Genomic DNA, 11,853 nt, shown 5'->3' on the forward strand with positions numbered 1-11,853 from the left:
GGGGAGGAGGGAGGGGAAAGGGGGGGGAGGAGGGAGGGGAAAGGGGGGAGAGGAGGGAGGGGGAGGAGGGGGGGAGTGGAGGGAGGGGGAGGAGGAGGGAGGGAAAGGGAGGAGGAGGGAGGGAAAGGGGGGAGGAGGGAGGGAAAGGGGGGAGAGGAGGGAGGGAAAGGGGGGAGAGGAGGGAGGGAAAGGGGGGAGAGGAGGGAGGGAAAGGGGGGAGGAGGGAGGGAAAGGGGGGAGGAGGGAGGGAAAGGGGGGGGAGGAGGGAGGGAAAGGGGGAGAGGAGGGAGGGAAAGGGGGGAGAGGAGGGAGGGAAAGGGGGAGAGGAGGGAGGGAAAGGGGGGAGAGGAGGGAGGGAAAGGGGGGAGGAGGGAGGGGAAAAGGGGGGAGGAGGGAGGGGAAAGGGGGGGAGGAGGGAGGGGAAAGGGGGGGAGGGGAAAGGGGGGGAGGGGAAAGGGGGAGGAGGGGGGGAGGAGGGAGGGAGGGGGGAGGAGAAAGGGAGGGAGGGGGGAGGAGAAAGGGAGGGGGGGGAGGAGGGGGGAGGGGAAGGGGGGGGGGAGGAAAAGGGGGGAGGAGGAAAGTGGAGGGTGGAGGCCGGAAAGTGGAGGCCGGAGGCTGGAAAGTGGAGGCTGGAGGCCGGAAAGTGGAGGCTGGAAAGTGGAGGCCGGAAAATGGAGGCCGGAAAGTGGAGGCCGGAGGCTGGAAAGTGGAGGCTGGAGGCCGGAAAGTGGAGGCTGGAAAGTGGAGGCCGGAAAATGGAGGCCGGAAAGTGGAGGCCCGAGGCCGGAAAGTGGAGGCCAGAAAGTGGAGGCCGGAAAGTGGAGGCCGGAGGCCGGAAAGTGGAGGCCGGAAAATGGAGGCCGGAAAGTGGAGGCTGGAGGCCGGAAAGTGGAGACTGGAAAGTGGAGGCCGGAAAGTGGAGGCCGGAAAATGGAGGCCGGAAAGTGGAGGCCCGAGGCCGGAAATTGGAGGCCAGAAAGTGGAGGCCGGAAAGTGGAGGCCGGAGGCCGGAAAGTGGAGGCCGGAAAGTGGAGGCCGGAAAGTGGAGGCCGGAGGCCAGAAAGTGGAGGCCGGAAAGTGGAGGCCGGAAAGTAGAGGCCGGAAAGTAGAGGCCGGAAAGTGGAGGCCGGAGGCCGGAAAGTGGAGGCTGGAAAGTGGAGGCTGGAAAGTGGAGGCCGGAAAGTGGAGGCCAGAAAGTGGAGGCCGGAAAGTAGAGGCCGGAAAGTGGAGGCCGGAAAGTAGAGGCCGGAAAGTAGAGGCCGGAAAGTACAGGCCGGAGGCCGGAAAGTGGAGGCTGGAAAGTGGAGGCCGGAAAGTGGAGGCCGGAGGCCGGAAAGTGGAGGCTGGAAAGTGGAGGCTGGAAAGTGGAGGCCGGAAAGTGGAGGCCAGAAAGTGGAGGCCGGAGGCCAGAAAGTGGAGGCCGGAAAATGGAGGACGGAAAGTGGAGGCCCGAGGCCGGAAAGTGGAGGCCAGAAAGTGGAGGCCGGAGGCCGGAAAGTGGAGGCTGGAAAGTGGAGGCTGGAAAGTGGAGGCCGGAAAGTGGAGGCCAGAAAGTGGAGGCCGGAGGCCAGAAAGTGGAGGCCGGAAAATGGAGGACGGAAAGTGGAGGCCGGAAAGTGGAGGCCGGAAAGTGGAGGCCGGAAAGTGGAGGCCCGAGGCCGGAAAGTGGAGGCCAGAAAGTGGAGGCCGGAAAGTGGAGGCCGGAGGCCGGAAAGTGGAGGCTGGAAAGTGGAGGCTGGAAAGTGGAGGCCGGAAAGTGGAGGCCAGAAAGTGGAGGCCGGAGGCCAGAAAGTGGAGGCCGGAAAATGGAGGACGGAAAGTGGAGGCCGGAAAGTGGAGGCTGGAGGCCGGAAAGTGGAGGCCGGCGGCCGGAAAGTGGAGGCCAGAAAGTGGAGGCCGGAGGCCGGAAAATGGAGGTCCGAGGCCGGAAAATGGAGGTCCGAGGCCGGAAAATGGAGGTCGGCGGCAGGAAAGTGGAGGCCAGAAAGTGGAAAATCCCTAATGTGTATAATTAATTGTTTCATTTGCCTAATGAGGTGCTAATTATTTAATGAGGTAATTGGGTGGGCAATTAGTGTACAGGTGGTCCAGTGCTCAGGCATGTCTGTATATAGGAAAACCCTACAAATAGTAAGTGTGGTCTGGAACTAGGAAAGGGCATGCGTACAGGCAATCCCATTTACTATATTAACATCTCTTTGAGTGCCGCGGGGCACACCCTTTCCTAGTTTGTCTATTTCATGTGTCTAACTTCAGTTATCCTTCTGAGTATGCTGTAGTGAAACTGCTACAGCACCTAACACCCACAAACTGGGGCTCAAAGGCGCTCTTGTTGCGCACAACCCGTCACCAATGACTCTCAGGCATGCACGTCTCTATTAACGTTCTGAGTCAGATACGCACGAGATCAACACCGCCCAGCCGTGTTCCACCATGCACAGCTTCCATCTGACATCTGCGTGCTCACACACACGCTCTGCCCCCGAGTCATGCATGCCCCTGTACCCGGCCAAATGCACGGCGAAACAAACGGGAGTGGGATGAAAGCAAACGACACTTTAAATGCCAAATGTTGTTGTCCGCACCTGTACCTATTAATCAACCAAAGGACATTGTGGGCTTGGGACAATGTGCCCCATGAACTCCAAATCCAGGAGCGTAAGTGACCCTGCCTGCAAAAACCCCAGCCTGTGCCTGCCCTCCGCCCAAACTTTGGCGATGAATGTCACCTTGCAGAGCAGCCAGCATGGGGGGAAAAAAAAACAGCCAGGGGAAGGAAAAAAAAAAACTGGAATACAAAAACCCCAGCCGGGGGATTTATTTGCCCTACGAGCCTGCAAATCGCTGACTGCTCAGAGCCCCGTCACGCTGCTCTACACCCCTGCTCTTTCTGCACACTTACTGCAAGTTACCTACAACAACTGCATCAATACCCCAAATGCATTACTACCTTACCTTATCTTACCTCGCAATGTGGTTGTCATTCGCTTCGTTCCCGGTGACGTGCAGAGAGACAGAGACCCTTTAACCATCTACGCTGCCTACGCAATACCGTATGATACATACAAAGATAGAGCTGTGTCATGTACACACCAGTCTAACAACTTGACGTGCCCTTAGAGCGCCATCGAGATGAAATACGATACAGGGTGATACGATGCAGGTCCATCTCTGACAGCAGTTGAGATAGTTATGGGGTGGTACGATGCGAGATGGTCTCTGGCGGCGATCCAGATGACTATGGAGGGGTGCCAACAAAAGGCAAACGCCGATATGAGGCAATACGATGCGTGACGCTCTTGGATGGTGGTAGACACCGATGCAGACCCAGACGAGGCAAATCCAATACAGAGCCAAACAAGGCACTAGGCAGTCAAATACGGAACGCTCCAATAACAAAACCGCAATAGGGGGTGGTATGATGCAAGACCCTCTTGGATGGTGGTCGAGACAATTTCAGGGTAGTACAATGCAAAACCGATAGTTAGAAGAACAATACAATACACATTCAAACACACAGTGATCCAATAACAACACACGATACGGGGTGGCACAAAGCCAGATCGTCTCTGCTGGCAGGCAAGATGGTTACGGAGCGTCACAATGCAATACAAAGTAGACTACGCAATATGAGATGGTGTCCAATGTCAGTCTAGACTATTACAGAGGAATACAATGCACAACCACTACAGAGAGGGACAGTGCAATAGGCATTCAAATAGGCAATGATGCAATTATAAAAAAAAAAAAAAAAAAAGGAAAATCAGGGTCGTACAATGCAAAACCGTCTCCGATGTCAGTCGAGACCATTACAAAGTTATACGATGTGAGACACGATGCGATACGGAGTGATATGATACAAGATGGTCTCAAATGGCAGTCGACACTGTTACAGAGCTATACAATGCAAAGCCAATACAACACCAAACAACGCAATGTGCACTCCGGTACAGAATGATCTGATACAAAAAAAAACAGTAGGGGGCGGTATGAAGCGAGATGGTCTCACGTGGCGGTCGAGATAGTTACGGAGTGGCACGATGTGAGACAAAACGCAATACGGGCCGTTACAGTGTGAAACGGTCTCAGTTGGAGGTTGAGACTATTACAGGGCAGTATGATGCAAAACCGATAGAGCCTAATAATGCCGTACCCATTCAAATACAGAACGGTCCGACACAAAACGCAAGATGGGGAGTTACGCTGCGAGACGGTCTCTGAAGGCAGTTGAGACAATTACAGGGCGGTACAATGTGACGCATAGCTAAATACATAGCTTTACAAAGCAAAAGAAAAAGTAAGTTCTGCATGGCGAGGCGGTCTCGGATGGCAGTCAAAACTAGAATGCTGCGATACAATGCAACTCTAGAACGACACATGCCTGAGAAGCTTGGCTTTAGGACCCTACCTCAGAAAGACAGGCGGATGAGATGCCGTAGCACATCTCTATGGAACCGGGAAGTACCAGAGCAGAGCGCTCCTTCCGGGCCAGATCACCTCCCTGAAGGTGACCCTCCAGATACATCCGTGACGCTAGGTGTGCTTGAAGCTCCGATCGCAGGTGGCAGACACGGACCCGTGGCGCGTGCAGAGGCCGCAAGAGTGACCGTGAGATGCTGTAAGACTGTGGGTGAGAACAACTCACGTATGGTCAATGATGCCAGCACAGAAGCCCTACGGTGCCACAATGATGCAAATGCCTTATAGCGGCCCTGCAAGAGAGGCGACAGCTGCCACCCCTGACAGAAAGCGACCGTCAAACTCATCACGGTGGATGCATGAGAAGGCAGGCTTTAAGACCTGAACCTCTTAAAGACACGGGAATGAAACCCCACAAGACTATTCTGTGGAAACGGGAATCTCAACAGAGCCGCATGTGCCAACTGGCTTGCCGCCGCAAGTGGAGACCAATCGGAAAGATTCGAATCACGCTGGATGGAAGGACGCTTTAAGTAGACTATCGAGATGAGAAAGGCTCGACAGGCACTACACTGATGAGGTGATGCTCTCTAGCCACTCTGGAGGGCTAGTGAGATGCCTGCTGATCAAAAAAGAGCTATGGAGACTTCGAGACCGGAGGAAGGTATTACGCAAGATACAGAAGACAGGCCGTGCAAACTACATGATGACAGACACGAGCCGGAACCACCCTGACCGGTGCACACTACCGTCACGCAGAAGAGTAACCCCCTCCCTTTACCTGCCTAAAGGGGACCGCTCAGGGACAGCCCTCTGCCCTACGCTAACTTTAAAACCCATCTCTCCGGTTGCTGACCCTGTCCCCTCCCTCCCCAAACGATCTCCGCCGCGAGTCCCTCCGCTGAGCTTTCAGAGGGCCCGGGCTCCAAAGCCATCCTTGACGAATAAAACCCCGATTGGCAAACGGCGTTAATCTTGCAGGCGATGGATTCTTCTTCAGCGCCTGCAAAAACAAACAAAAAGATGCACACGCAACAGTGCCGTTGCGAAGCATCGTGTCGGTCAACATAGACTTTTCCTGTGACAGCCCCCGCCTTGGACACGCTGTGGCGTTCCGCTCACCTGCTCTGCACAGATTCCGGAGTCAGATGCTGGGACCGTCATTGTTTCTGGCACCTAACGGATTCAAGAATTCAAACCGTGGAAAAACAACAAAACAACCAAGTGTAACTGCAGTTACAGAAGCAGCGGTCACATCTTCCCTCTAATACCAGAAACGATGACCCACCTTCTCACGGTACTCTGCTTGGCTGCGTCACCCTGCGGAGCTGGTCCCTCTACGTCTGAAAAAACAACATCAACGATCAGCTGGACGCAGAGAGGTAGCTTCATAACCCTAAAGTCTTGTTCCTATTTAGAAACCTCATGTGGAGGCCATCTGGCGGCTCACCAGAAACACCACCCACAGACTTAAAGCCCCACGCATAGCAGCCTTTGCGTCTTTGAGATGCAGTCTCCGGACCTACTGCTGAATGGCCCTTCCTGCAGAGCTCTGCCCTATCCCATAAAGCGTTAATGAAAAACCTGTTCTCAAAACCCACTGACGGCCGCTCAGTCCGAAATGACCTTACCGCCTTTGCCTCGACACACCAACATATTAACCGTAAACTCTTACAGCTATCCCACCTACCCCCGACTCTACACCCCTGGGCAGGGTGACTCCGAGCCACACAGACATGCACAGATACTACACAGAACACTACAAACAATGTGCCTCAAAGATGAGAGAAAACTCTCAGAGAGAGGAATGATGCCGGGATGGAAGTCACTGTCGGGCAAGAAGACCTGCGAGACCGCAACAGTGACGCGAGGAGGCTCTGGGAAACACCCCAAAAAACCAAACCAAAACAAAAAAAGAGTAGGACGTCAGGGCCTGTGACGAGAAACGACTCTCAAAACTGAGATGATGTAGGTGCACGAAACCCGGCTTCAACACCTACAAACATAAGGATGAAGGGAACGACACGCGGTCCCTGAAAATGGATGGGTATAGAGCAGAGCTGCTTGTGCAGCCGGGAATGATGCTGCAAAAGCAGACCGACCGAAGAGTCTTCCCATCAAGACCGATCCACGCTTTAAGCTCATAAGGCAAGAAAAGCAGCGCCCGATTGGCACCATGCTGATGAGTACTGGCAATTGAACCCCACAGGCTGCGCCTGAGGCACGTGTCGTGCTCCTTGTGCAAAGAGCAACAAGGACATTAAGAATTGAGGAAGCTCTACAACACATAAGACATATCACACAGACTATACAACAACAGACACAGGCTGGAACCGCCCTGCCCGGCACATGCTAGCGTTGTGCTGAGGAGTAACCTGCTCCCCCTTTACCTGCCCAAAGGGGACCGCTCCTGGACAGCCCTCTGCCCTACGCTACCTTTAAAACCTGTCCCTGCAATTGCCGACCTCGTCCCCACCTTCCCCCGACCCCACCGCGGTGCCGCTCCCTCAACTTATCTTTCAGAGGGCCGGGAGGCTTAATCCATTCGCAACAAGGAAAACCACAATCCGCCGACAGGATTCACCCTGCTGTCACCAGGCTCCTCTTTGTCACCTTTAAAGAAACACCCAAACCGCACACAACAGTGCCGTCAGTCGGCATCGCATCAGTCAACACGGACCTTTACCGCAACACGCCCCTCCTCAGAAGCGCCGCTGCGTTTCTGCTTACCTGCTCCGTGTCAACTCCAAAGTCGAATGCTGCGGCTGTGTGTGAGCCAACACGGGCGGGGTGCAGGAAGAGGCACAAAACCACAGATGAAGTGCGACGAGTAAGTTTTTTGTCATTACATCGCCAGCCGGGAATTCCCAAAGGGGGGCCCAGGCAGAGGCACACGAGCGCAGATCCAGGCACCGATCTGTCTGTGCTCGAGGATCGCCAGATGTGCTCCTTGCACCTGTATATTGGGGATTGTGTGGCCAAAGTTCACTGCCGCGCTTTCCCCTTTCCCACAGGGAGGGGCAGGAATCTCAAGCTTGTCCAACACGGTGCTTCCGAGTCTCTCGCAGGCCTGTGTTATCAAAACGCAGATGGTCTGCCTGTCAAGCACACGAGACTAAATAACTATTCGTATGGTATATGTGTTCTTCCACACCCGAGCTCCGAGTCACTTAAGCAGGTTTAGAATCCTCCTTGACATCCTTCTGTTTCTTCTCCCGTGCAGATGGTCATCGTTTGTGGCACCTAAAAGACCGAGAGACTCAAAATTACCATTGCGCTCGCAAGAAGTCACCGACCCCGTGCACCTCCTCTCGACTACCTGGCTCGCCTCAAACCCTCATCCGCTCCCAAAGGCGGTGCCTGCAAAGTAAAAGGGAGAAACGCTTCACTGAGCTGACACGTGATACTTTGCTATTAGCTGCTAAAGGGGCCCGCGAGGGCCTCGCCGGCTCAAACCGCTCATCGACTTGTGGCATCGTCCATCTAAGCCTGTGTGCGGCACCTGCAAAAACACAAGCAGAGCAGCACGTGCTGAGATACAGTCTGAAACTTTAGGCTGTGGATAACAACTCCCATCTCCTGCTTCTTTACCTTGACAGCTTTCCGGCCCATCCTCCGTCAGTTTGGGTTGCCGCCCTGGGTCTTACGCCCCACCTGTAAAACACAAACGGCACGGGCTACTTACAACTTGACCAGCCTGAAAAACGACTGATACTTCAGCCCGCCAATCGCCGGTCACCTGGACAGAGTCAGGCACTGAGTCAGCTCGTCGCTTCAAGGATTCAAATTAAAAAAAAAAAAAAAAAAAAAACACACACAAAACCATGATACCATAAATGCTGTCATAGAGCCACCGGTCACATCTTCCCTCTAATGCCGCACATGTCGACCCGCCTTCTTATAGTGCTCCACTCGGCTCTGCTACATCGTCCTGCACAGCTTGTCCCTCTGCATCTGAAAAACAACATCAAACGAGTCACCTGGATGGGAAGCGATGGCATACTCATTCCGACGGTCACATTCCCATCTACAAATACTATCTAGACTCCAACTACAGCCTGCCATAAAAAAAAAAAAAAAACACACACACACACACACACAAACCACACCCACACACACACACACACCCCCTACTCAAAGGGCCATACAAAGCAGCCTCTTCTGTCTTTGAGGTGCAGACTCCTGCACTACTGCTGACCATCATTTCCAACGTGGTGCTGCTCATCTCAAAAACCACTAATGGAAGAGCTGTCCATAGAGCCTGCTGATGGCTGCGCGATCCCAGATGACTGTACCACCTTGGCCCCAACAGCCTGGACACAGCAACATGTTAACCATAGATTCTTACACCTATCCCACCTACCCCTGACTCGACACCCCTGGGCAGGGCGGCTCCGAGCCACACAAACACACAGACAGACTGACGCTACACAAAATCCTACAATGTACCTCACAGATGAGAGAAAACTCTCAGCGAGAATGACGACACCTCGACCAAAGACATCATGGAGCAAAATGATGAGCGAGACCATAATGGTGAAGTGAGGGGCCTCGACGGAAACCCCAGAGAATGTGCAGAACGTCACAACCCGTGACAAGAAGTGACTCGCCAAACTGAGAAGTACATGCGGAAAACCGGGCTTCAAGACCTAAGAGCATAACGATGCGGGGCAGAAGGCCCGCGCCCTGCAAACGGATGGCCAGAGAACAGAGCTGCTCACGCAGCTGGGAACCGCGTTGCAAATGAGGACCGTCCAGACACTTCCGTGACACCGCACCTATCGACGATTTAGGCTTCTAATACAAGAAGAGCAGCGCCCGACTGGCGCTATGCCGATGAGTACAAGCGTTCGAGACTCCAGGGATGCCGCCTGAGGCACCGTGCCTTGCTCCTGGAGCTTAAACCCAAAATCGAGATCCGACAAAGGTCTAATACACCAAAGACAGACCACACCGATGACACCACAGACACAGGCTGGAACCGCCCTGCCCGGCACACGCTACTGTCGGACTGAAGAGTAACCCACTCCCTTTACCTGTCCAAAGGTGACTGCTCCGCGACAGCCCTCTGCCCTACGTTAACTTTAAAAGCCGTCCCTGCGACTCCCAAAGTTGTCCCCTCCCTCCCCTGAACAGTTTTCACTGACATTTCATCAGCTTTCAAAGAGCGATGGTTCTGAAGCCATCCTCAACAAGAAAAACACCACAGGCAGCCAAGTGGATTGATCCTGCATTCACCCCGTTTCTCTTCATCATCTGCGAAAAAAATAAAAGTTAGTCACACAACAAAAACACACGTGAATCTACAGACAACGGCGTCATCAGTCAACACGCAGTGTTCCTGCGCCATCCCCAGCTGAGATGCGCTGTGGCATTCTGCTCACCTGGTCTCCACTAACGCCAGTCACATTCTGTGGCGCTCATTGTTTGGAGCGCTTAAGAGTCACAAAATTACAATTGCACTTAAATAACTCACCAGCCCCAGGCGCCTCCTCTCAACACAGCTCACCTAAAATTCTCCTCCAATTCCAAATGCAGCCTGCACAGTACCTGCAAATCCAAAGGGAAATGCTTCACTGAGCTACCACAGAATACTTTGCTACGAGACGCCTACCCTGCCCACAACCCCCTCACCTGCTCCTACGGCTCGACAGCACGCGGCAGCACCCCACCGAGCCTGCGTGCGGCACCTGCAAAAATCCAAGAGATACAGCACATGCTGAGACACTGCCCACAACCGTAGCCCCGGGCCACCGATTCTCATCTCCCGCCCCTTCCACGCGACAACTCGCCAGCCCATCCGCTACCGCTTTGCATCACTGCCTTCACCCTTGCGTGCCACCTGTAAAACCCAAACACCACCAGTCGCTTATCACTTCACTGGCAATACAACACCCAGACAACTAACCGGTACCCAATCACTCATCTTACCTGCACTGAATCAGCCCTGGTGCCTGTATCCCACAGTGCTCCTTGCTTCAAGCTTCCAACTGAAACAGAAAAATACCCTGATGTAGTCATCACAGAGCCACCGCTCACAGCTTCCCTCTAAGAGGCCACACACCTACCCACCTTCTGACAGAGCTCCGCTCGGCTCTCCTACGTCGCCCCGCACAGCGCGTCCCCCTGCGCCTGAAAAAACAATATCAAAGAAGTCACCTGGAGACGGAGAGATAGCTTCATAATGACAAGTGTTCCCATTGACAAGTGTCATCTACAGCCCAACTACAGCCTGCCAGAAACAAAGCCCACTAATCTTAAACCCCACACAAAGCAGCCTCAATACCTTGGAGAGGCAATCTCCGTCGATACTGCTGAACAGACTCTCCCTCATAGCTCTGCTGCGCCCCTAGGAACATTACCAAAAAAAGCTGCCCACGCAACCTGCCGATGGCTACTCGATCCCAGGTGACTGTACCACCTTGGCCCCAACAGCCTAGCCAGAACACTGGGTTAAGGACACACTCTTACTGCCATCCCACCTACCCCTGACTCGATACCCCCGGGCAGGGCGGCTCCGAGCCACACAAACACAGATGGACAGACTGATGCTACACAAAATCCTACAATGTACCTCTCAGATGAGAAAAAAAAAAACCTCTCGCCGAGAATGATGACACCTCGACCAAAGACGTCATCGAGCAAAATGATGAGCGAGACCGTTATGGTGAAGTGAGGGGCCTCGACGGAAACCCCGGAGAACAGGCAGAACGTCACGACCCGTGACAAGAAGTGACTCGCCAAACTGCGAAGATGTACGTGCAGGAAACCAGGCTTCAAGACCTAAGAGCGTAACGATGTGGGGCAGAAGGCCCGCACCCTGAAAACGGATGGCCAGAGAGCCGAGCTGCTCACGCAGCTGGGAACCACGCCACAAGTGAGGACCGTCCAGACACTTCCGTGACACCGCACCTATCGACGATTTAGGCTTCTAATACAAGAAGAGCAGCGCCCGACTGGCGCTATGCCGATGAGTACAGGCGTTCAAGACTCCAGGGGTGCCGCCTGAGACACTGTGCCTTGCTCCTGGAGCATAAACCCGAAATCGAGATCCGACAAAGGTCTAATACACCAAAGACAGACCACACCGATGACACCACAGACACAGGCTGGAACCGCCCTGCCCGGCACATGCTAGCGTTGTGCTGAGGAGTAACCTGCTCCCCCTTTACCTGCCCAAAGGGGACCGCTCCTGGACAGCCCTCTGCCCTACGCTACCTTTAAAACCTGTCCCTGCAATTGCCGACCTCGTCCCCACCTTCCCCCGACCCCACCGCGGTGCTGCTCCCTCAACTTATCTTTCAGAGGGCCGGGAGGCTTAATCCATTCGCAACAAGGAAAACCACAATCCGCCGACAGGATTCATGCGGCTGTCACCAGGCTCCTCTTTGTCACCTTTAAAGAAACACCCAAACCGCACACAACGGTGCCGTC

The 11,853-nt window shown here is 54.2% G+C and overlaps 2 long non-coding RNA genes across 2 annotated transcripts; both read right to left on the reverse strand.

Moving 5' to 3' along the window:
* Window positions 1-5,355: 5,355 nt before the first annotated feature.
* On the reverse strand, window positions 5,356-5,826 carry LOC309675814. Its single transcript, XR_014269539.1, has 3 exons — window positions 5,708-5,826; window positions 5,542-5,595; window positions 5,356-5,422 (listed from the first exon to the last, which is right to left on the reverse strand). It is a non-coding gene; the product is annotated as an uncharacterized lncRNA (long non-coding RNA).
* Window positions 5,827-9,928: 4,102 nt separating this feature from the next.
* On the reverse strand, window positions 9,929-10,403 carry LOC309675835. Its single transcript, XR_014269540.1, has 3 exons — window positions 10,351-10,403; window positions 10,054-10,109; window positions 9,929-9,969 (listed from the first exon to the last, which is right to left on the reverse strand). It is a non-coding gene; the product is annotated as an uncharacterized lncRNA (long non-coding RNA).
* Between the last annotated feature and the right edge of the window lie 1,450 nt (window positions 10,404-11,853).

Source organism: Vanellus vanellus (genome assembly GCF_965231255.1).
Source record: "Vanellus vanellus genome assembly, chromosome: 10".
Taxonomy (NCBI): Eukaryota; Metazoa; Chordata; class Aves; order Charadriiformes; family Charadriidae; genus Vanellus; species Vanellus vanellus.